The sequence below is a fragment of the Sus scrofa genome, chromosome 16, assembly GCF_054392235.1.
Source record: "Sus scrofa isolate SSC_HxYL_T2T_F1_AM1 chromosome 16, Sscrofa_HxYL_maternal_Yorkshire_Landrace_v2.0, whole genome shotgun sequence".
Lineage (NCBI taxonomy): Eukaryota > Metazoa > Chordata > Mammalia > Artiodactyla > Suidae > Sus > Sus scrofa.
This window is the reverse complement of record NC_139398.1, coordinates 87,841,392-87,863,598: the sequence shown is the minus strand read 5'-3', so window position 1 is coordinate 87,863,598 and position 22,207 is coordinate 87,841,392. Positions and strand designations below refer to the sequence as shown.

The 22,207-nt window shown below is 48.4% G+C and overlaps 1 long non-coding RNA gene across 1 annotated transcript; it reads right to left on the bottom strand.

Moving 5' to 3' along the window:
• Window positions 1–1,095: 1,095 nt before the first annotated feature.
• On the bottom strand, window positions 1,096–14,909 carry LOC146395707 (uncharacterized). The gene is made up of 4 exons (XR_014831085.1): window positions 14,713–14,909; window positions 4,872–5,043; window positions 2,220–3,362; window positions 1,096–1,736 (listed from the first exon to the last, which is right to left on the bottom strand). It is a non-coding gene; the product is annotated as an uncharacterized LOC146395707 (long non-coding RNA).
• Between the last annotated feature and the right edge of the window lie 7,298 nt (window positions 14,910–22,207).

Below are 22,207 nucleotides of genomic sequence, written 5' to 3'. Positions count from 1 at the left end.
TGCACGATGCCGGTGGCCCTACATCCAAAGACAGGTGTCCTTCAGGAGACACATGGGGGAGGGACACTGAGCAGGAGGGCAGCAGGCTGTGTGCAGACGGAGGCAGAAATTGAGGGACATGGCAGGAGGAACCCAGGGCATCCAGGAGCTGGGAGAGGCCGGAAGCGTCCTCCCCCAAAGCCTTAAGAGGGAGGGCAGCCCTGTGACACCTCCAGTTCTGACCTCAGGATCGAGGAGAGAAAACATTTTTGTGGGTTTATGCAAACAAGCCGGAGGTCCTTTCAGGCAGCCTCTAAATGCTAATACGTTGCTTAAGAGGAAATGACCCAAGCCAGTGCCCCAGGAGGGCCCCTTTGGGGACCCAGATGTGGAAACTAAAGACAGGGGAGTGCCGATGTGTTTCTGGGATACAGTATAGTGGCGGCAATCGCTGAGAAACGCCCCCAGCACTGCCCCAGCCCCTCCCGCCTTCCTAATGCAAAGCCCTGAGAACCAAGGTGGGGAGCGGCCGCCTTCTGCCTCACGTGGGCACCGGTGCTTTTGGAGGCAGAAGTACCAGCAGCAGAGCTGGAAGGGAAGAGGGCCCTAAAAGGGGGAGCCTCCATGAGGCTGTGGGCACAAAGCCTCTGCAGGCGCCCAACGAGCTTTAACGGGCTGTACACCAACCACTCCGTCGCCTGGTTGCCAACATACCCTCCTCGCGTCTTCTCCGCTGCCGTGGCCCCGTGGTTCCCACGTCAAGCCACGGCTCTCTCTTCGCGGATGACTTTATTAGGCTTGCAGGCCGGGTTGCTGGTTTCCTTGGCAACCGCGTCGCCCACGCGCCTCATGCAACAGATGCAGGTAGAGCCGCAAGCTGAGCGGGGCGTCTTCACTCTCCCGCAGGAGCCCCTGTTCGCCCCTCCACGTCCCAGCCCACTGCGGGCTGCCAGTCTGTGCGAACCTGCAGCAGCTGGGACATCCCGCAAGGTCTCCGTGACGACTTTCTGTTAACGGTGGCATCTCCCCAACTGGCCACCTCCACCGGCAGGGTCTCTCCCTGCGGCCCTCCCCAAGCGATAACTTTTCTCTGTAAAAGCTGATGCTGAGATTTAGTTGTATCAGATCCGACTGTTTATTTCCAGGGATAGAAAATGTACCCTCTGAACCTGCAGCAGGGCCCAGATTCCGTGCAGGCATTTGGGGGGCAGAATTCCCTAAACACAAGTATCAGGGAGCCAACCTGTATAATAATTAAATCACTGGTAGGGCATTCCAGTGAAATAACCTAGAGGTTAAAATATGGTTTTTGTTGTTGTTTCGTTGTTTGTTTTTCCTATTTAGGGCTGTACCATTGGCACATGGAACTTCTCAGGCTAGGGGTCGAATCAGAGCTGCAGCTGTGACCTAAGCCACAGCCACAGCAACTATGGATTGGAGCCACATCACAACGTACACTGCAGCTGGTGGCCATGGCAGATGCTTCACCCACAGAGTGAGGCCAGGGATTGAACCCACACCCTCAGACACTATGTCGGGTTCTTAACCCACTGAGCCACAGTGGGAACTCCTAAGACGTGTTCAAGGAATGAACAAACCAGCCAGCAAGGGGGATGGTCTTGTGGAGCTGGGGGTGGAGGAGGTCTGGCTGTCGCGCCCTGGCCGTCTCAGCTTCAGTGCTGCTTCTCGGCCTCCCAGGACCTGGCTTTCCCATCGCAGACTCAAACTGGGATGCGAAAGTGGCTTGGGCCATCACTCTAAAAAGGCGGGAAAACACAGAATGTTCTTTTACATGAATAAAAATTATCCACTAAATATTTTAGAATCATCAAAGACGAATCTTAGTGTTGCTCTTAAAATCCCATCAGGAGGTGAGCTCTGGAGAAAAGCACCCGCTGGACCCATGAAAACATGGGAGAGGGGTGTTCCTCGGCCCCACCCCACCATCAACATCAACCCACACGTAGAATTAAAGCTCTGGCTCACAGCCGGTCATGATTTTACCCCCACGGGGCTGCATCCGAGGCATATGGAAGTTCCCAAGCTAGGGGTCAAATCAGAGCTGTAGCTGCCGGCCTACACCACAGCCAGCAACGCCAGATCCAAGCCACATCTGCTACCTGTACCAGAGCTCACAGCAATGCTGGATCCCCGACCCACTGAGTGGGACCAGGGATCGAACCCACATCCTCATGGAGACGACCCAGATTCACTATCGCAGCAACGCCTTGGGAACTCACTGGAGACATCTTTGATGGTCCTTTGTTTTGGTGGCACGGCTCGTGGCATGCACTGTTGGAGGCCAAGGATGCTGCAGCTGTGACCTAAACCATCCTACAACACACGGCACAGTCCTCACACACAAGATCTATCCAGCCTGAAATGGTCATAGTGCCACGGCTGGGACATTAGAGTGACGTCATAGCTCTTCAGCCTCCACCCGAAAGGGGCAGGTGGATTCCTGGGCAGCGCTGCAGGTCTTCTTTCCCAGCTGGACCAAGACCAGACCTACCTGCAACCAGAGAAATGCCCGCCTCTCCTAGGTTATGACACCTGTATTCATGCTGCATCAACTGAAACTCCAGAAGAATCACTCAGGAAATAGGAAATAAGGAGAGGAGTAAAACAGAGTGAATTCTCTTTCCAGACACCAACAGTCCCGCATCCTCAACTCTATCCTCCCGCGTGGTACCTGCTCCATCTCTGTGGGCATAGAGATGTGGGGATTGAAGACAGGAGCCTCTGTGACCCGAGCAGAAAGCAGCCGAGGCAGGATCTGGAATTTTGCAGGTGACTTGAGACATTGTTCATTCAGCCTTTATCTACAGAGCACCAGCTGTGCACGTCCCAGGTCCTGTGGACGAAACCAACCTGGAGCCCCTCTTGGGGAGCCTGCAGGCCAGCGGGGCAGACCATCAACAATGCCGGGGTGATGAGGGCTATGGGCATAAAGCCAGCCAGGTGAGGGGCCAGAGGGAGGGATGTGTGAGAGGGCGGGGCTCTCAGGGAAGGTGGCATTGGATCTGCTGGGGACTCAGTCACCAGTTTACAAGGTCAGCCTTAGGAATGATCCAGCCACTCAGGTCTCTGCATGATGCAGGTCGCTGTGGAATTAACCCCCCATCCTACACAGTCCTGCCCACGTCTGTGTCTTGCAAAGATGAGGGCGACCCGTGCTATTTCTCGGGAATCTGCACTGGGGCATCTGGGAACCGTTTGTCCCCTGGACTTGGCTCACCCCAGGGTCAGAGCTCAGGCGACGGTCACCCAGCAGCCATGTGGCAGGTCACAGCCAGTCCTTGGCACCCAGATGGCTCTTAGTTCATGGCTTTTCCTGCTTTCCAAGAGCCTGGCTGCATGTGGAGCCCAACCAGATCCCTTAGCTAGGAAACAAACAAACAAACAAAACCCCAAAACATACATCAAAAAGAAAAACTTAAAACCTGAGAAGAGCTTCGATAAGCAGCATCCCTGGGGCTGCGGCCCGTTTCCAGACAGGCTTCTCTCTGCAGTTCACGGCCTCTGGTTGTGAACAATTTCAAGGTTGAGGGGGTCGCACTTGTCAGACTCTGGTTGCTGTTGACGCCGCGCTGTGCTGCCTCGGGAGCGCCTGTCGCCTCGGCGGAGGGACAGCGCTCATGTCTTCTCCCACCTGATTAGGTCAAATCACACCTCTCCAGGGCCAGGGCCCTGTTCCCAGCTAGGGAACAAGCATGTCCTCTGTGTCGCCATTGTTCAGAAGCACATGCTCTTGTTTATAAGGACCCTCTGGAGCAGAGCGTCTGTCTGTCTGCATTAGATGGGGCGAGCGCGGCAGCCGCCAGACTGTCCCTGTCCTCGTGGATCTCACCGAAATGTCAGAGACTGAGCTCACTTCCACCTGGTCGCCTGTCCCCAGCATGCTGTCTGCACCTCGGAACTCCCGCGTTGCCAAGGCGTCAGCAAGTGACAGGTGTCAGTGACAGGGGTGTGGGGAGAGGGCAGGCCCTGGCTTGGCCCCTCCCCCAGTGCTCTTCCTTAGACGAGCTCCCAGCCTCCTGGGGCCTGTTTGCCCACCTGTCACCCCAAGGTGACTGGGAGGTTCCACTTCAGGTCATGGACCTTTGAAGAGGCATAAAGAGCTTTCACTATAAACATCAACTCCTGGAGTTCCTGCTGGGGCACAGGGAGTTAAGGACCTGGCATTGCTGCAGCTGTAGCTTAGGTCACAGCTGCGGCTTAGATTTGATCCCTGGCCTGTGAACTTCTGTATGATGCATGTGTGGCCAAAAAAAGGAAAACAAAAAACAAAAAACACCAACTCCTCCCTCAGTGCTGGCACTGAGGCCCATGCCAGCCTGCCCCATGGCTCCTGAGCCCAGGGTGTCATTGATTGTGGTTTGCAGGTTTCCAGCAAAACCACCTTTGAAATATATACACACAAGCCCGTACAGAACTCCCCGCACACACATCACTGCCTCAGCCGTGTCCTCACAGCCTGCCATGATCTGCCATTAATCAAGAACTTTCTGTGGATATTTAAGTTTTTATAGACAGAAACCCAAGTACAGAAATTATACAATGGAGACAGTGTCCTGACAGTTCTCCTCTGGGCCTGGGGAGTGGGGACCAGGAGCAGCTCTGACTCTGTATCCTATGGCGCAAGCGAGCTTGTTATAAGACGGAACGCACAGTTAAGACACACACCTGCATGATGCACACACAGGCAGGTACGCATCCACGCAGGTGTATTTTAAATACCATCCACACTTGGCTTAGCTCATTAAAAGAAAGAGCGAAAGAAGCTTTGCCACACTTTGCTCCTGTAGACGTGCCTTTGTCACGAGACATGTTTCTACAATATTTCCTTAGCCTCTTGGCTGAAAACTCCATCCCGTCCTGCTTTACCTTACCCCGTATTCCTGCTTGACAAACGGTGGCAGTGCTGGGAAGTGACTTCAGCTTAAGAACAAAGACCCAAAGGCATCAGCTATTCCTGTGGTCAGCTGAATAGGACAAAATGCGCTGGTCTAGGCCCGCCGGACCCGTGCAGAGAGGCCCGCCGTGTGCACAGCCTGCTGTGTCCTGTTAAGATAAGAGGAAGATGAGCCTCGTGGCCCCAGGGGTTCATAAGGGGTGTTAGCAGAGTAGCATCAGCAGGGAGACGGAGGTGCAAACCCAGGCACGCTGTCTGCAGAAGCACAGTGGTGATTCTCTAGAATGCTCTGCATGGAAGCGGACGCCAAGCTTCCTCAGTGCTAATGACAGTTCAGTGCCTGAAGGTCAGAATAAAAGGGTCACTAGGCCGCACGACAGAAATTGGCACAACCCTGTAAATCAACTCTGCTTTAATAAAAAATAAATAATGCCTTCTCCAGCCTCACAGAGTCTACAGCAGGAGCTGGGCTGAGGGAAGAGCCACTGCCCTCCCCCGTGCTCTGTCCTCACAAGGGAGGGAGAGTCAGAGGGAAGCTGTGCAGAGGCGAGCAGGACAACCCTCCACAAGCCTCCGCTTCCAGAACTTGAGCTCGCCCCGAACAGCAAATCCAACCACGTTTGCATCCTAAAGTGCCCTTTAACTGGCCTCTGTGAAACCTTACTCTCATTTTTTTTCACTCTTTTTTGTCTTTTTAGGGCTGCACCCGAGGCATATGGAGAAAGCGGGGGGGCAAGGCAGAGCTGGGGAGCAGGGGCCCCGCCTGGGTCTCCAGGACCCTCTCCTCCCCAGCTCATCGCACAGCCATCTCCTATGGGCTCTGCGGCACCACCTTCCTGAGGGACTCATGGCCACCGACCCCGAGGGGATGCTGTGTGGGGTGCAGCCCTGGCACGGACATACAAGGGAGCGGAGCGGCTTGCTGCTGCCTGTGGGAAATGAGAGAACTGGTCAACCAGCTGGGGCTTCGTGGAGATCCGCCAGGAGGAAAGGCGACTGCAGCGAGGATGTTATTGAAATGCATTAAATACTTTAGCTTGCGGCTGTCCCTTTCCAGTTTCCCAAATGTAAAGAGCAGGAATGAACTCTTTAAGAAAGAAATCTGGGCATTCCCATTGCGGCTCAACAGAAACGAATCTGACTAGTATCCATGGGGACACAGGTTCGATCCCTGGCCTCGCCCAAGGGTTAAGGATCTAGCATTGCTGTGGCTGTGGTATAGGCCAGCAGTTACAGCTCCAATTCAACCCCTAGCCTGGAGACCTCCCTATGCCACAGGTGCAGCCCTAAAAAGACAAAAAAAAAAAAAAATCACAACTTCACAAGGGGTGTCTATGTTCTTTGTATCGTATTAGGACTATTCAGTAGTCTTAATTACATTGTGCATTTGTAAGAGAGTTTCTTTCCTTTTTGTTAAAAAAAAGAGAAAGAAACCCACATGCCTCCATGATTTGCAAGAGAATCGAACACGTCAACACTCACACTCTGAGACACAGGACGTGTCCCTCTTCACAGACTCATTAAGACGGAAAATGAGCTTCCCCACACATGAGCATCCTAAATTTACCCTGAAATAAAAAGATAAAATTAATTTATGGAGGTTTGTCCCCAGGCCTGAAATTCAGAGCAGACTGTGTTGTGTTGCTCTGCAAGCCTGCAGGAAGGCCTTTGCTTTTCTAGGTTTGAAAACACCTTTGATGTGGCTGGTGTCTGGCCCAGAGGGGCGGAGAGTGTTTGACTCTAGAATCCTACAAGCTGAACCTTGAGCACACTGAAGATAAAACTCAGCTTGAAGTCGTGCATACCATATGCTGCTTCTTCCAAGGCTCTTAAAACCAGCTCTTCATTTCAAATAAACATGAAATTTTCCAGCATGCTGAACGTGGTGTGATGCTTCTGCTTTTGTTGAGTATTAAACTCTTCAATGCTGAGCTTCACAGAAAAAAAAAAAAGAAAAAAAAATCCTGCTTTCCTTCATCAGTTGGGACCTGCATCTGGGCGGTTCCTTTCCCCCAGTGGAGCAATATGTTTCATCTGAATTTTAGTTCATAAAATTTGCTTTAGCAAAATGTCTTGGTTTCAACAACCACAAAGCAGTAAGTTATATGTAGAGAAACGAATGCATGATACACAAATACATTACATCATTTTTTTATCATTGATTACTCAATTTATAGGGTGTTTAAGAAAAGCTAATTAAGGGATCAGCATTGTGTTACCGTAATGATGCTCAAACATGATGAAGTGTTTTAAGCGCGTGGACATTTTAATAACTTAGAGCGTAACCTCTGGTGCTTTGTTTTGGTTGTGTCTCTGTGTGTTTAATCTGGAAGGAGGTCTTTGAATTCTCGAGGGGACACCCAGCACACCTCCTGCCTATGTCGATGTGATTGACTGTGTACTCTTTTCCAGAAAGACCTGGCCCTCCATTATTAGGTTCGCAACCATCTTCATTAATTAAATATACCATTAGGAAGAAATTCATATTGTTTTTGTAAAAACAAGCCAGACTGTCAAGGCAAAAGGACTCTGGATTTTTACGTTAACCACCCACTCGAGTGCAAAGGGAGCTTCCTCATTAAATGAATCCTTTGAGATCATTAAGGAACATTTAACACTAAAAGTCTAAGATGCTAAGCAAAACCAAACCAAAAATAGACCTGGTTACAAACTAAAGCCTGTTGGTTACAAACTAAAGCCTGTTGGTCATAAACTAAAGCCTGTTAGTAAGTTTTGGTTTATATGCAATTCTTTCCATAGCATATTTTATGTGTAATTAAGGTATTGGTATATTCTTGGTCACTGGAGGTACTCCTATTTTGAAATAAATGTGTAAGATGCTTCATAGACATACGCAGCACACTGGGATAGGTCTTCTCTAGAGACTACCTGTGTTTTCACCCATTTCTTGGAGAACACCCATTTCCTCCTCTGTGTGCAGGGCACTCGTCCCAAACCCCCAGCAGCTTTGCCTCTGACCGCCCGCCAAGCCTGAGGGGCAGGAATGTGCCTTGTTCTCTGATAGGTTCCCAGGAGAATGGAGACAGACCCCCGCCCCTCGAAGGTGGCTGTTCACCTTGGACACCTGCTGTGGATGTGGGTAGTTCCCAGCACAAGATCTACACTCTTTCCCGGAATGTGGAGGTTCAAGTTGGGCAGCAAGAAACACTGGCTTGAGGACAATAACTGCCTGCAGAGATGAACCTCCTACAAGGATGAACTGCCCTCTGTCCTGGGACTCCACCCGCTACCCCTGGGACTCAACCTTCCCCCTCCTCCTTCTCCATCATTCCTGCCACACGTCTCCTCCATGAACTCCAGCCACAGATTCCCGCCACGGACCCTGTATAAGCCCAGCACCTGCTCACAGGCAGAGCTGGCCCCATCTTGTGCTCAGCTCATCCCCCTCTCATGCCTTAATGAATCTCTTTTGTTTTACTAACTTGGCTTTGAGTGTTCCTCCCCCAGCAACCCTAACACTCTCTACCTTGCTGTATTTTTCCAGAGCCTGTCTTCCTGATGAGCTCTGTGATCCTGCAAGAAAAATCTCCTTGACTCTGCTCGGTGATGGGCTCTCTGACCCACCTCAAGAGGCCACTTTGGAAAGAAGGTAGTGGATTGAGTAGCCACAAGCACGGAAAGTTTTCAGACAATCTCTGTCGTGTGGACTCTGGTCATTTCTGCCTAAAGATGTGGAGAGACGTGTCACTTCTACCCATCTGGTGTCCTTTTTACTTAGATTAGGAACCTCCGGAAGAGTGTGGGTTACACAGAGATGAGCTGGAGACCTGAGAAGAATGTGGGGTTATGGGCAGATGTACCTTAGGCATGGAGCTGCGGGTGGATGGGCTACACCACACATCCTGCCTGAGAAAGCTAGGGGGGTTGATGGATTAGAGGATGGGGCTGGGTGAGGAGTGTCTCTTCAGAGAAAGAGCCCAGGAGTCTGCACTGAGCCAAGGGTTGAAGGTGGCCGTGGCCGTGGCAGGTCCACGGAGGTGGTGGGAGCCAGAGATGTTTCGAGGTCAGTGATGCATCGCCATCAGTTTGAACCTGTTCGCTGTGCTGAAATGTGTTTTCGTCCCTCCTTCAGTCAAATGCTTATTTTATTTCTGGAACAAACTCAGCTCATAAGATTTGGGGGATGCCCCTAGTAGGGGGTTTCCCCAGCTAGGCGAACAATCATGGGCACACCGCCAGGCATAGCAACACCACTGCCTGCAATATAGTGGACACAGGCCACAAACGCTCAGACTCACCTATTTACAGGCTCACACTCACTCGCCTATCACACCCTGCTGCTCAGCCATATACACTGCACTCACACCCTCACATACACATCCAAGCACGCATTCCACACACAATCAATAACACACCTTCACACATTCACGCACACTCACATGTATGCGTACACTCACATATGCACTTGCAGACACACTCTCACAAACACATGCAGTAATTAAGACTACTGTAGAGTCCTAACTCTATACAAAGCACTTAGACACCCCCTGTGAAGATGTGATTTGAGGCTTTGCTGTACCCATTTTTTTTTGTCTTTTGTCCTTTTTGAGGGCTGCACCAGCAGCATGTGGAGGTTCCCAGGCTAGAGGTCTAATCGGAGCTGTAGCCACCCGCCTACACCACAGCCACAGCAACCCAGGATCCAAGCTGCGTCTGTGACCTACACCACAGCTCACGGCAACACCAGATCCTTAACCCACTGAGCAAGGCCAGGGATTGAACCTGCAACCTCATGGTTCCTCGTCAAATTCATTTCCGCTGCACCATGACAGGAACTCCTCCTGTACCCATTTTATAGGGTGAGAAGCTGAGGCTGAGAGAGGGAGTAACATAGGTAAGGTTACGCAGCAGGTCACAGAAAACCTGGAACCAGCCAGCTCACCACCAACAGCAGACCCAGACCCAGTCCCCTGCATCCAACTAGACCTGCCCTTAAACCGCCTGGAAGAGTACCTGATGTCATACTGTGTGCATGTTACTTACGGAGAAATCACAAAGGCAAAGACCAAAATGCGACTTGCCACTGGATAAAGAAAACGTGAGTCCTCACGTGACTGCGGCCAGCAGAAACAGGAGGCTCGCCACACCAGGCAGGGCCACACAGGGAAGCACCAGAGCTGGGAAGGGGGCACAGGGAGCGGGGACAGCATGGGCAGGAACTTTATTGTAGTTTTCCCGAGAAAAAAGTGGGTGAGGCAGGGAAGCAGGCAGAGGACGGACCAGCTTGAACAATTTGGCAGGCTCCAGCATATAGAGGCGTTCCTAATTGTCAGCCCGCTGCCATGGGTGATTAAGGCAGAGGATTCTTGCCTCCTGGATGCAAAATCCAGTTGGAGTGAATATGAGTGTGTGCTCTGGATCGGGTAGTTTACATATAAAAAGCATGCTCACGGGGGAGTCATTTGCTATCCCTAAGAATTAGCCAACCCTGGGAGAGGCAGCCTCTTGCAGCCAGCAAAGCCCCCCAAATGCAAAAGCATTATAAATCATTTTTTAAATGAGTAATACAACTAAGAAATAAAAGCATGGGAAGCTGAAAGAGGAAATAGCAGGAAGACATCATTCAGATCTTCTTGGAGGATATGATAGTCAAGCCGAGGCTTAAAGATTGAGCAGGCACATCCAGGGAAGCAAACAGAAGGAGGGGAAACTCCAGATTCAGGGAGCATCTTATTCCACTGCCCTGGGCGGGACTGGAGGCGGGAAGGCGGGGTCTGTGGAGGGAATACAGGCTGACACCTGCCGGGGGGCTTTCAGCAAGTGCACGTTCCTAACATGTTTTGCTTGCTTATATGTTCATGTCATTTTTTGCTTATTTATAAAAATTGGATGGAAGTACAAAGTACATGCAGAAAAATGAGCAGATCACAGATGAGCAGGTGGATGAACTTTGACCCAGTGACCTTGCCCTGGTGACCACCACTCACGTCAGGATATGCGCCCAGCAGCACCCCAAAAGCTGCCCAGATGTCCCTGCCATGACTTTTCTCCCTAAAGAAAGCCGTTTTTCTGCCCACCGCCCGCAGACTTGCTTGACCTGCGCTCTTTCAATGCATGTCGGTTGGCTCCCGCCCTGCATAGCCTTCTGCATCTGAGGCTTGTCATCCATGGATGGCTGTGGCTCTCTGGCTTGGCCGTGTCCAGCTGTATGGTGCGAACACACCCCAGCTTATCCAATCTGCTGTTGATGGACGTGAGAGCTGCTTCGGGGGTTTAGCTGGTGTAGAAAATGCTGTCCTGAACTTCCCTTAACATGCCTTTCTTGCGTGTATAGTCGCACCTCTGTGGGTGTGTTTATCCCTCAGTTGGGAGGTCTCTAGCTCACGGGGCCGGTACGTCCCTTGCCGATCCTACTTAGGGAGATGCTGCCAGAGCCAGTGTTCAGCATCCTGGGACAATTTTCACTCCCACCTGGGCGTCTGAGGAACAGTCCCCGTCTTCCGCAGCCTTGCCAACTCATCACGTTGTCTTGTTCCTTCATTTGTAGTTTCAGCCATTTCGGGGATCACGCTGCAGGTTTACGCTCCGTTTCCTGAATGACCTTGTTGGTTTGGTGGTCATTTGGATCCCTCCCCTCCCACTTTACGTAGTGCCTTTTTAAGATGTGTGTTCATTCTTAAAAAATGGGGCCATTGGTCTTTGGCTTATGAAGTTGTAGATGTCTTTCTACACCCTGGATACAAGTTTTGGAAACATCTTCTCCCCCCGCCCCGACCAGCCCCCATAGCTTCCTTTTCTACTCTCTCACTTGTGTCTCTTTGAGAACAAAATTTCTTAATGTAGCACAATTTATTGGTCTTTTATGTAATTATCGGTGCTTTCAGTGTCCTGCTTAAGAAACATATCTATGTTAAGATGTTAGAAAACGAACAAGTTAAATTCCCAAAAATGGAAGAGGAAAATAATAAAGGTAAGAACAGGAATCAATAAAACAGAATCGCAAAAGAAACGGCCGCGTCTTTTTAGAAGAACAATCAAATTCAATTTCTAGCAAGACTATTAAGAAACAAAGAGAAGGAATGTACAAACACCAATATGAGGAAACACAAAGGTGATGACCGGACAGAGTCTACACACAGTAAAATAATAAACAAAGAGATGTTAACAGGTTTATAAATCTGAAATCTGTTTTGAAATTTGAAAATTTATATAAAATGGAAAAATTGTTAGAAAAAATGTTGCCAAAGCCAACACGAAGTGGAAAATCCTAATAACTATATGTTTATGAAAGGGAATCATTGCCACATCTGTAAATACTGTACTGCATGTTTAACTAGTTAAATAAAGAATTTTTTTAAAGATAAGGGTTAAAAACAAAGAGTTAAGCTGTCATTTCATTATTAAAAGATGATATGCTTTTTAGAAGAAAATCTAAAATAATCTACGGATAAAAAAATTACAAATAATAAATTTAGCAAGTCTGGTGGATGCTACACCAGTAGAAGTGATTAGAAAATTAAAATTTCTTAAATATGTTTTATAATCTTAAAAACATTAAGACATAAGACCTCCACATAGAAAGCTACAAAATGACTCCTGAACAAATTTAAAGAAAACCTAAATAAGTAGTGGACGATGCTTCTCTTACGGGTTAGAAGACTCCCTATGGTGTGGTATCAACTGTCCTCCAAAATAATCTAAGAACTGCACGTGGTTCCAATTGAAACCAAATGGGAACATCTTTTGCTATCATTTTCCCTGCTGAAATTTTGGGGTTTTTGTTTTGTTTTTTGTTTTTTGGGGGGGAGGTTTAGGATTTTTTTTTTAATTTTTTTTCCCGCTGTACAGCATGGGGACCAAGTTACTCTTACATGTATACATTTTTTCCCCACCCTTTGTTCTGTTGCAATATAAGTATCTAGACATAGTTCTCGATGCTACTCAGCAGGATTTCCTTGTAAATCCATTCCAAGTTGCATCCGATAACCCCAAGCTCCGAATCCCTCACACTCCCCACCCCCACCCCCGGGCAGCTTGTATAGACGTCAGAGAGCCCTTTGGAGAGAATTAACACCCTAACAGTCTTGAGCTTTCTACTCTGTGAACGGAGATTATGTCTGCGCTTCTGCCAAGGAATCAGGCAACTGTGCCCCAGAGTAAGGAGATCACGTCACAGCACTGACTCAAACAAAAGGCAGCGGGACTCAGTTTGATGGTCCAAGGCATCACATAGCAGGGAGGAAACCAGACGAAAAGACCACAAGGCAGTGGGTTCCCCGAGGAGATCCAAAATGCGCCGGCACCACGGATCTTCAACGGCCTCATCAATGACCGCCAGCCAAGCTGAGGAACTGTGGGCTGGCGACCCTCCTGGGGACTGGGCACTGGCCACTACTGCACCTGGACAGGCTAGGCTTCTCTGGTGACTTGAATGCTCATAGGCGCCCCTGCTCCCCGCTCTGTGCTCGTTAGTTTTTCTGGGGCAGAGACCAGGTCATCAGCAGTTAATTCACAGAGCAGGTAGAAACGGTGCCACGACCATGGAAAATCGCCAGTGCAAAATGCCATACACCTAAAACCCAGAAGAGACTCCCAGCAGATCACCCCGCAACGCATGGATCTTCTAAAGGCAGCACCCTGCTCTACCAAGAGGATGGCACGGCAAGCAAAAGGCTGAATTCTCTAAGGTTGCCTGCGCCCACCGCCCTCTGCCATGAGTGGGAGCCAGGACAGGAGACCAGGCCCAGGTCCCCTCTGCAGATACCCATCTTTCTCTTCTCTTCCCCTTCGCCTACCTGAGGCCTCAGAACCCTGGGGAAATCCTGCATCACCTACGCACTTTCTTTGAACTGCATAAAACACACACACACGCGTTCTCTGACACACACGTGGACCATGTATTTCAACTACATCGATACTGCTGTGATTAATAAATTATTTCAAGGTGTTACTGAACACTTATCTGTTACCATAATGTATTTCCTCCATTAGTGTCGACGAAAAGAACAGCCGTCTTTTGCATTCCTGCCAAACAGACGATGTGACAATGGGGAGGGGTTCACCTGGAAGCATTCAGAAGCCACTGCTTTTCCATATACTCCTCTTACTCTTTCTAACTTCCCATTTTGAAAGAAACAACACAAAGTTAGGTGAGAGGCAAGAATTCTAGGAGTCCCCGTTTAGCTCAGGGGGTTAAGAATCTGTATCCATGAGGATGCAGGTCCGAGCCCTGGCCTCGTTCAGTGGGTCAAGGATCCAGCATTGCTGCAAGCTGTGGTGTAGGTCACAGATGCAGCTAAGATCCTGCGTGGCTATAGCTGTGGTGTAGGCAGGCAGCTGCAAATCCACTTCAACCCCTAGCCTGGGAACATCTCTATGCCGTGGATTCAGACCTAAAAAGACCAAAGGAAAAAAAAAAAAAAAAAGGAAGAAAGAAAGAAAGGAAGGCAAGAATTCTCAAGAATCTCTTTCTTTCCTCCGTCTTAGATGACAGGAATGTCTCTGTGGATTTTGTCACTAGCCCATCTGCAGGGCACACAGTGAACACTTCACATTTCCTCTTGAAAGGTAGCACTTGCTCTATTGACTGGTTGCCACCAGTATCACGCCTGTGGTGATGGGCAGGAGAATGCAAGCATTCCATGAAGGCTAAAATCTGAAACTCCAAACTCTTCAAATTCTTTTTCAAATCACAGATTACTTTGAATGCATCTTTCAAATAGGACAAAGGAGCCAAAAAGCCATGGAGTTTTCGTTATCTGCCACTTAAAATCTATAGGACTGTCTTCTCCCGTAGACAGAAAGATCGTATGTGCCCACAGAGAGTATCAGCTTTATTTTCCACAAACGGTACTTACCCCCCATTGCAGCACAGACCATGCCTGGACTGGGCGGTCTTCGATTGGTGGATGTGTGTTCTCCCAGCGACCACTTCCGCCCCCACCCCTCACCCCACCGTCGACAGGTTTACAACTGGGAATATAACAATTCAATCAGCCAAGAACCGCAGCCTGAGCATCTGCTGTGTTTCTGCAACAGAATTTATAATGCTTCTGCAGTCGGACCAAGCAGACAAAGGATGCGGCAATTCGTTCGTGTGGCTGAACAAACAGTGTTGAGCCATTAGGTGAACTAATAATTATGTAAAATCGCAAGAATGTCTGTGGAATCCATCCTCCCTCCACAGACCCTGTACTTGTGCAAATTTGACTTTGTCAAACTCAAACACAGGCTTCGTGTTTAATTGAAGGTATCAGATTCACCAAAGAAACAGACTCTGAGAGAGGGATGTGGGTGCGGGGGCTCCCTGGGGACCGCACCAGGGTGGAGCCGAGTGGGGGAACTCGGGACGGTGTGGGGGGGACGAGCTGAGATGGCCATTGTCACATGGCTCCAGCTGATCCCACAGGGAGCTGGCGAGCTGGATGGGCCCTGCAGAGAAGTCTCTCTGCTTATGACAGTGAAGGAGGGGCCCGCTGATACTCCTTAAAGCCTGCTCCTGCCCCGGGGCTCATCAGCAGCTGAGTCAACATCCCGGAGCAAGCCAAGCACAGCCCACAGGAATGACCTATGATAGTAAAACTAACTATGATGGAATTCCCATTGTGGCTCAGTTGGTTAAGAACCCGACTAGTATCCCTGAGGATACAGGTTCCATCCCTGGCCTAGGGTTAGGGTTAGGGTTAGGGTTAGGGTTAAGGATCCATGTTGCCACAAGCTGTGGGGTAGAATCCCACTTGTGTGGCTGTGGGGTAGAATCCCACTTGTGTGGCTGTGGGGTTGGCCAGCAGCTGTAGCTCCCATTTGACCCCAGCCTGGGAACTTCCTTATGCCCTTGTGCCTTTTTTAGGTGTGGCCGCAAAAAAAAAAAAAAAAAAATTAACGATGCTTTTACAGATCATTTGCATATGTATTCCCTAAGGTAGGCATGGCCCTAGGGCTGCTGTCACAGATGGCTTTAAACAACAGGCATTAACTTCCTCACAGTTCTGGAGGCTGGAAGTCCAAGATCAAGACGCAGCCAGAGTGGTTTCCTTCCAAGGCCTCTGAGAGAGACTGTTCCAGGCCCATCTCCTGCTTCTTCCAGCAGCTGGAAACCCTTGGTGCTCCCTGGCTCGTAGAAAATCGCTCCACCTCTGCCTCTGTCGTTACCTGCTGTTCTCTGCTCGTAGCTCTCTGTCCAGTGCCCTGCCCTTCTAAGGACACCGTCAAATTCAATTAGGAACCCACTCGACGCCAGGATGACCTCAGCTTCCCTCATTACATCCTCAGTGACCTTATTTCAAATCAGTCCACATTCTGAGGTCCTGGGGGCAAGGCATATATTTATGTAAAAATACATATATATTATATTTTGACATATAAATCTGCAGGCCACCAACTCAACCCATAACAGGAAGCATTCTCACTGTCATGTCCTATACTTGTGTAGCAGACATGAACGGTCTCCTAGAAGAGCTTGACAGCACCCTTCGGGGCCCAGCCAGGAACATGGAAACTCCGCCAGCTGTTTTAATAGAGAAAAATTCATATACGAAATTGGTTAAATGCGTATTGAAGCATTGAAAAGGTACAAGGTGATCATAACATGGAGATATACCGTCAGGAAATGGCTAGCTCCCCTGAGCCTGGGAGACTCAGGAAAGAGGAGGAGCTTATTAGGGGATGAGACCAGGAGAGTTTAGGGTCTTGCATGAGCAGGTGAGGATGCTGGGCCCACTGCTATGCAGAGCTCCGGGGCTCCCAAGGTCGGAACTCATGATGCTGATACTAAAGCCTTAGACGTGTAGGCGCTGCCCTGCTGGTTCTCTTCTCTGAGGGGGAGCCCTGGGGCTGGTTTGGGGATGTGGGTGGAACTGGAAACTGAACCAACAGGTGCTGTCATGGTGAAGGTGTGTTCCCAGGATAGCAAATTGAGGGGACTGAGTCCTGCCCCATTCTGTCCCCACATAGGGCATCCTCCCTCCAGCACCCTCTTAGTTAGAGCCTCAAAGGCAGCACCTGCCAGAGCAGAGACAGGGTTTGAAGAGCCTCAGCCTCAGCAACACAAAGCAGAGTCCAGACAGATGAGACAGTAACTTAACTCCAACCCACTGGGATTCAGAAAATCTCAGCATGCCCCGAAGGGCGGGGGTCTTAACCCAGGTCTGAGACACTCTAGACTCAGGTCTGCTCATTGGACGTTCATTGTCTTAAGGCAGATCTTTAAGAACAGCTGAGTGGGAACTGCTTTTATTCCTAAATCATAATCCAGGAACAAAGAATGAAAGCAACTTATTATATAGGACCAGCCTCATTAGCCAACTGTGAATCATAAGTAAAAAGCCAATCACGCTCCCTTACAGAGTCCATTCAATGGCAGCGCTTAGTTAAAAAAAAAAATTAAATGTACCAACAGAGGAACAGCAGCTACAAGCTACTGACCCTCCGAATAAGGAGGAAAACATGGGCTGTTCCAGTCTCATAAAGTCAATTAACTTTTCTCCATCAAATAAAGATCAGAAAAAAATGGCATTTAGGATGGCAGCGTGTAAACTGAAATTAATAACCTAGAAGAAGAAATGCTCTTATGGTTTGAGGCCAACTAATAAGTCCTTCGGTGAGGAATAAGGGGCTGCTGGCATTCCAAAACACCAGCGGGGCAGTGCAGGCATCTTTCTAGGGCAGCCGTATCTTTGATCTGTGAACAGATATTTTCTCAAAATATTTAAGCTGAGTTTTTGTCAATCAAATTACATTTCCTTACTTCTATTCGGTCTCCTGGGCTCTCCAGTTCTTAATAAATGATCAAGTAATAAAGCCATCTTTAATGTCCTACGCCAGCATGACTTTAAAGAACCCTAGAATTATTTATTCTTTCTGTATCAGACAATCTTAAAGTGGGGCATCTGTATGATTTCCACACTTTCCTACTGTTTTCCTCACTTTATAAGCCTTTTCTGAATCTGCAGGGTCATGACAGCATCTCTCTGAGTACTAGCTGCTTGAGGAAATTAAACCCAGAAGAAAAACAGCTGTATCTTTGCATGAAGGAGGAGATGAGCATCACTAACTGAGGCAGGTGGGAAGGAAAATCCTTTGCTTGACCTCCCGCCTTTCGAATATGGTGGACCCTTGGTCTTGACTTTGCACAGAATGTCCAACATGCACTTGCTTCTATCCCAAGGGACACACCCTGACCATCAACACATGTGCTCCCACCAGGTTCATCTCAGTGGCTCTGGACCCTTGACTGCATCAGCCTCCTTCCCAGGGAGCCCACCTCTGCATCCCACCTCTTCCGTGCCTCTGACTCAGTGCTCAGCACGGTCGAGAAGAAGAAGCACAGATGTGAGTTAACTGGAAAAGACTCAAACTCTCAATCCATCACTTTCTGCCCAAGAGACCTCTCAGGTATGTCCATCCTGCAAAAGAAAGTTTATGGTGCCAACCTTGAAGGGCTTTTATCATGATTAGCTGAGGTCGGATGAAGATGTCTAGCACATAGTAGGTGTGTAAGAAAGCCCCCTCACCTCAGCTCATTATTCTGTGTTAATGACCCACTGTGACTCAGGTTCCTGGTTCATCAATATCTCAAATGGAAGAGGGGAAAAGTCATTCAGATAGCTTGGCTACTGCCTCTCTGTCTTCTGAGCTTCCTCTGAGATACTGAAGGAAATTTCGAGATAAAATCCAGCTTGTACAAGTCACCGTGGTAACCATAGACACCTGAACTCTGATCTAGACAGTATAAAAGTCAGAATACATAAGCGCCAGGAAATTCAGAGACTGTCTGCTCCAATATCCTATGTCCTAGGTACCATGTTTATCAGTCTATTCGGGGGCAGGGGGGAAGCTGTAACAAATGATCTCAGGCTGAGACACCCATTTCCTCACAGTTCTAGAGGCTGGAAGTCTGAGTTCAGATCCCAACACAGTCCAGTTAAGTAAGGACCCACTTCTGGGTTGCAGACTATTCCTTTTGTCCTCACACAATGCGAAGAAGGGCAGACTGAGAGCGAGCTCTGGTGTTTTTTCTTAAAACACCATTATAAGGGCTCCATCCACAGGACCTAATCACCCCTCAGAGGGCCCCACCTCCAGATACTGTCGTATTGGGATTAGGGGTTCAGCATATGAATTTGGGGAAGATGCAGACATTCAGGGCATTTTGCACCATTTGCTAGACAAGTGCTGGGCGTACATTATCTCATGTAGCTCTGGTAGCGACCCTAAAAGGTAAGAATTACCCCCCAATTCATGCACAGGATCATCCAACAAGTCAGTAGCAAAGCCAGGACAGAGGGGGGTCCAGGCTCTTTCCACCTTATTGCGCTGAACCCTTAAAGTCTTTTGGAAGCTTCAGACAGAGCTGCCATCATTGCTAGTTTCCAGGGCTGGAATCTGATGACTAACCTTGCCTGATGTGGCTTTACTCTAAAAGAGGATCAAGTGAGAATATGGGTCTGATCCCCTGCAAATCAGCTGTGAATCATACAGATCAGACTGCAAAACAAATAGACAAATGCATACAAACAGGCATACACACATATGCACGTGGGTACGTTTATGTCAGCTGCCAGCACTGTGGAATACACTCTGGGCAAGAAAGACTTGCAGGGACATTCCCAGTGGGCCTGGCTCTGTACAGAACTCCCTTCCTAGCCAATATCAGGGACCTGGGGTTGACAACCTCTGCAATAAGAACAAAGAGGTGGACCCAAAGAAGAGCGAGAAAGAGGAAAGAACAAGCCCAGTCACCTGAGCCGGCCTGGGGTTAATGGTATTAAAAGGTCTCAAAGCTCCCCTCACAGCTGGAAAGGATTTGAGGACTTTTATCTACCTGAGCAATAGTGGTTCCAGCGTGTTCTTCTCTTAGCAGCCTGAGAAATACAAGAGAATGAAGAGATAAGCTTAGTCGACAGGGAGAACCTTGACAGACTGTGAGAGCTCCATGGGTCTCTTTTTCCTTCTTTATTAAGCAGGGGAAAAAAGCCAATTGCTGGAATGCAGACAAATGCAGCCCAGAACAGAATGCCGATATCCTGGAAAGTCGAATGCGATTGGCTTCAACAAAGGGCCCTGCGTGGATTGATGTCTTAAAGCGGGTCCCTGTGGGCACGCTTCCCTGCCGTGTATGCATCCTGGAAATCAATGGGCACGCTGCGTGGCTCACCGGGTTGTCTTTGAGCATAATTAATTAATCAGGGCATTAAGCTACTGGAATGAAATCTACTTTTCATTACTTGTGGTCTTAAAAAATAATGACTCCAGGGCATCTTCCACTTGGAAGAGTTTGAAAGTGACTGTATTTGATATAATACGAAGAAAACCGATTTCATGTGTTTGATGTTCTCATTTCACACTGTTTTTGAAAGAGTATATGCTCAAGTTACACGATGAAACCGAAAAGTGAACATTCTTTTTAATTTAGGAAAAATTCAGATTACAGTTGTGACCTCAGAGAGCAGGCCTGGGCTTCCGTTTCTACCTGGTTGTGTATGGACTTGAAAAACTAGTATGAAAAATCCCCTCTTTAAACCTTTGTACTAGGAATTCAGTGAGATGTTGAGAAGGAAGGTAATTTATACACATTGTGTGCAGCCTCTGAGTCTCATTCAAGTGTGAGGACCATCGACTTTAAATTGTGCATGCCCACACAGGTGCACGTGTGAGCGCATGCACATGCACACACGCGCGCACACACACACACACACACACACACACGCTCTGCTCCTTTTCTAAGCATCTGGCCCTGACGCATGTTTCAAGCTTCCACCTCTCCCTCCCACACCTTCTGAATCTGATGGTTCCTTTCTTTGTGACGGCTTTGCCCATAACCCTCCCTAGTCTCACAAGCTGTTCTGCCATAATTTTCCTAACGAAATTCAAAAGTGCAACTACTTTCAAGGAGGAAAAATAAAAATAAATCCACATGAAGACAGGTCATAATGACACATAAACCCAAAGGAAGATAAAACCCTAAAAGCAGTCAGATAAAGAACACATCTGTGTGTGTGTGTGTGTGTGTGTGTGTTGAAAGAGAGATGAAGAGAGTCCTTCAAAGGATGAGAATAAGAGTTGACTTCTTGCTAACAACCATGGAAGCCAAAAGACACGAAACTGACATCTTCAATGGGTAGAGGAGAAATAATTCTATACCCATTACACATATCTTGCAAGAATAAGGGGAGTGCCCACTGTGGCTCAGCAGGTTAAGAACCCAACATAGTGTCCGTGAGGATGCAGGTTCCAATCCCTGGCCTCACCCAGTGGGTTAAGTATCTGGTGTTGCTCCAAGCTGCACTGCAGGTTGCAGATGTGGCTTGGATCTGGTGTTTCTGTGGCTGTGGTGTACACCATCAGCTGCAGCTCCAATTCCACCTTTAGCCTGGGAAGTTCCATATACCACAGGTGTGGCCCTAAAAAAGAAAAAAAAAAGAAAAGACAAAGAAGCTAAACAAAAACTCTTTACAGCAAAAGGTGAGAGCACTGGGGACAGCAGACTAAAAGTAATTCCTAAGAATATAGATCAGGTAGACAAAAAAATTATCCCTGAAAAGATTTGAAATGCAGGAAGAAAATAAAGATAAATAAAATGGAAGTGTAACTATAATCTAAATAAAATCTATATAAAAATAAGATCTCTGGAGGAGTTCCCGTCATGGCGCAGTGGAAACGAATCCAACTAGAAACCATAAGATTGTGGGTCAATCCCTGACCTTGCTCAGTGGGTTAAGGATCTGGTGTTGCTGTGGCTGTGGTGTAGGCTGGCAGCAACAGCTCCAATTGGACCCCTAGCCTGGAACCTCCATATGCCGCGGGTGCAGCCCTAAAAAGACAAATAATAATAACAATAATAATAATAGTAATACCTCTTGAGGATTAAAACAACAGTAAATTAAGCAGGAGAGAATGAAAGAGTTCAAGCGTTGTCATTTCCTTTCATTGTTCTAAAAGAGAATAAAAGTAATAAATTACTGAAGTTCCCCTGGTGGTGCCATGGAAACAAATCTGACTAGGATCCACAAGATTGTGGGTTCGATCAGTGGGTTAAGGATTTGGCGCCGCCATGAGCTGTAGTGTAGGTCACGGATGCAGCTTGAATCTGGCGTTGCTGTGGCTGTGGTGTAGACTGGTGGCTGTAACTCCAATTGGACCCTTAGCCTGAGAACTTCCATATGCAGCAGGTGCGGCCCTAAAGAGATGACAACAACAACAAAAAGTAATAAATTACTTAAAAAGTGATTAAGGAGGGGGAGGGAGTGGGAGGGATCGGGAGCTTGGGCTTATCAGATACAACTTAGAATAGATTTACAAGGAGATCCTGCTGAATAGCATTGAGAACTATGTCTAGATACTCATGTTGCAACA